This window comes from Thalia democratica, chromosome 5 (assembly GCF_965202585.1).
Source record: "Thalia democratica chromosome 5, ktThaDemo2.hap1.1, whole genome shotgun sequence".
Classification (NCBI taxonomy): Eukaryota; Metazoa; Chordata; class Thaliacea; order Salpida; family Salpidae; genus Thalia; species Thalia democratica.
The window spans coordinates 407,502-411,493 of NC_139169.1; positions in this window are offsets into that span (position 1 = coordinate 407,502).

Sequence of the window (3,992 nt, forward strand, 5' to 3'; positions counted from 1 at the left end):
TAATTACTATTTTGTTCAAAAACAACTTTTTTTGTGGCAATTATTAAATTGCAAAGCTTGAAAGGCACTTATTGATTGAAATAAAGTAGATGAGTACTTGCAAACTTGTCAGATTAAAAAAAAATGGCAACAACTTTGTTTAATACTCATCATGATTATTAAGTGCACTGAAAAAATGCAGCTTATATTTACTAAAACACTGGTAAGCTATTTGGCTTTAAAATACAACTTGTACTTCAACTAGGTTTTGTACAAGCTTTGTAAGCTTCTTAACTTTTTTGTTTAACATATTGTGATTAATTGCTGTTGATGATTGTAATACAAGCTGGTTACATTATGTAATACATGACTCTGGCTTTATCAAGTTGATAGCACTGAAACCTTCATTTTTAGTTTGTTTGTTAAAATATGAAAATATTTATATAAATCATAACTATTAAATAAAACTTTAAATACTATGATAGCTTAGTACTTATTAAAACTTATAGTGTATAACTTTTTCTATATTTTTGAATAAAACAGAACTTTTTTCAATATAGTAATATAACATATGCACAATTATTTTGAACTTCAAAAGTTTTTGAAAGACAAATGTTGATAAATAATAAAACATACAAAAAAAAACTAGTTTTCAATTACTTATAAGTATTTAGTATGTTATATCTATTTAAATATATTCAATTGTAAACAAAATAATTATAAAAGTAATGAAAAACAACATTTCAGAAATTCTTAATAGAAAGACATACTTTTACTGCATCAGCAATTGTTTTCTATTGAGTAACAAACTTTCTTAAGTAACAACTAACTTATTTTTGCTGTAAACACCTTTAATTATTATATGAAGTTGTTTGTGGCCCAATCATATTTAAAAAAACAATTAACAGAGCAAAAAACTAAATATTGTTTACATAAACATCTAAAATATTTTTTTTGGTATCAAATTTTGTATACTCCTCAATAACTACTTCAACCTCATTATCTTATTTCTATTGCATTTATTTCGAATTAAACTACTTATATAACTTAAAATAAGGCAATTATAACTGAATTAAAAAAAAATTACTCCCAATACATTTTAGTAAGTAAAAAAGATATTAGGATTAAGTATTATTATCTTATTTTTTGAATCAAAACTGCGTTACATTATCACAAAATTATATATTTTTACTTTATTTCTAATTGATGCTTTTTTTAAGAAACATGTTTAAATTTTAAAATCAAAATTATAGTACTTATTAAATAAATAAATTTAAGCTGTTTTGTTAGAGGGTATACTTTTTTTCTGTAACTATATGCCTTAAACTCACAGTTCTTATTTTGATTTTTGACAAAAATCAAAAACAGTGTTTAATTTTTAACAAAGACTCTAACTAGAAATGACAAAATTACATGTTGAGTGTTTAATTGTAAACACTAAAGTTTTATTTATAAAGGACTTTAGTTAACTTGTAACAAATATATTCTAAAGATTTTTAATATCTGTTTGTACTGTATTTGGTTGCATAAAGATTAGTGAATATTTTTAGGTGCCAAATAATGTGCCACCAAAATTTCTATTTAAGTATTTTCTTGGCTGTAAATTTAGGTAAATCAAATTTAGTTAACTGTTAGAGGTGCAAGTAAGTCAAAACATAATTAAAGATTTACTTGCTAATAACAAGTGATTTTTACTAAGGGGAGACTGAGTTACTGGTAAATTACTAAAACTTACTTGAAAAAATTAACATCATCTTTTGTCATATCGACAAAACAAAAAACTCTAGTACACCTAAGCACATGTTAAGTTTTTGACAACAAACAAATTATAAATCTAGAAGTTTCCAAGGTTTTGGTATGATTTGTTAAAAAAACTTTATATAATATTTTTTACAAAAACAACTAAAAAAAAAACTTTGTTAACAATAAAAAATAATGGAGGTTGAGGTTTTTAAGTAGTTTAAATGCAGTAATAGTATTTAAATAAATTAACCCGCTAACTTAGTTATGAATTTTTTATGCATGAATTTTTAATAGAATTTTTTTTTGATGTGTCTAACTAAAAACCTATTTTCTAATTTCAATGATATTTTAAAATATTTCTAGAACTTTACTTAACAAAATAATATTGAGTTAAACTCTGAAATCTTTTACAAATTTATAATCAAACTACAGTTTTAACTTTTTTACTAACTATAAACTCATAATATCTTTTAATACTTGCTTTTTGTTATAAAAAAAACTATTATTGTTTTAAATTAAAAATTAAAATCAGTTTAAATTAAATAGGGAAAATACCATTGCTAAATTTATTTTATCCTGTTGAAATTAAATAGTAATATGAAGACCAAGTTTAAGTTTTTTTAATGGTATAAATTTAGTTATTATATATGGACCCATATATCACAAGACATTTACTTTGCAAAGAGAAAAGTGAGACTAATTTTTTACTACAATTGAAGAAGTCTTTACCATTATATTTAAAATTGCTTACTAGATAACAACAAAATACATAGAAATTGGTAAAATGATTCTGAATAGTACTGTACTTAATACTTATTGTATTAAATAATATATCAGGGTGCAATTATTTTCAAAAAGGACTACAGGTTCTTTTTTGTTTATAAATAACCTTCTGTGTTTATCATGGAATATGTAATTTGTAAATTTTTGTGATAACTGGGAAATATAGCTTATAAATACTAGCTTATAACTAAAAAAACACCATTCTAGCAGCAGAATGAAATAAAAACTTAATATCAATTAAATGATACTATTGAAAACGTTGAAAGCTAGTTGAAAGCTTATATGATTTTCAGGTAAATATTTATAGTATAGAAACATTTGTGATCACTTTTAAGAGAATTTTGAAAGTCTAGCTTTTTTTATGTATATGTGTCAACCACTGGGTTTTGATCTTGCAACATTTAACTCGGCTTAATAAATAACAGAATACATAAAGCCCATCTATTTTTAATTTTTATGATAAAATTTATGGGTAAGTAAACTATAAAGTGAAATAAAGCTACTAATAACTGTAAGAAAGTATTAACAAATAATAACTTAAAATCACTCTGAGATTTTTTTCTTATACCTTGTTTTCTTTGTTTGTCTTTAAATAATTAAGTGTTATATATTAAAGGGACTGAAGTTACACATGATGCTTGACTTTTGCAAAACTTTTTTTGTTGAAGGTGTGAAGTGATTATTGAAAACTTCTTTAAAAATATTAGTTTAAGTTTTAACTTAGCTACAATGATTTACAGTTTACAATGCTTCTATAAAACTAAAAGACTTTAAACAACCAATAATTGATTAGGGACTTTAATACACTTTTATAATTAAGTTATATAATTAAACTTTTTTTTTAATTTTAAGCTAAATAGTAAAAGGTTAAGCAACTAAATTAAATATTTAAAAATACAAATACATTTACTTATTTATTAACTAATGATTACTTAATTAGCTATTGAAAATACTATCATAATTTTTATAGTAAATAGTTTTTTTTCTGCTTTTTAAGCTGTAAAAAATCATTAAAATTTTTATTTTGTAAATTATTATTAATCAATAATTTAATATAAGCTTATAATCAAAAAGTTTAATTTTGAACAATACTTTTAAAATAAAGTTTTTTATGTGAAAAAATATTCTTAAACTTATTTTAAATAGTATAAGTGAAAAAGACAACCCAAAGAACTGAAGGTCCCTTGGCTGAAGTTTGTTGTGAGAAGCCCTGAAGAAAAGAAATAGTTTTTGATGTGTTTGTAGTAATATGTGTAGTATTCTCCAGTCACTAGAAAAAGAAATTTTTGTGAAACCCTCAAGCGGAAATTATTATTGGACAACCTCGGTTCAACCAAGCATGAAATTTGTGGGCTTTTTTTGAAAAAGATCTTTTAGTCATTGACTACTGAAATGTTGGCAACCGTTGCTAATAAAAACTTCCAACTTTTTGCAAAGGCATTTGTAGCTTATCGTAGCACAAAAAATGCTTCAGAAAAACTTTTAAA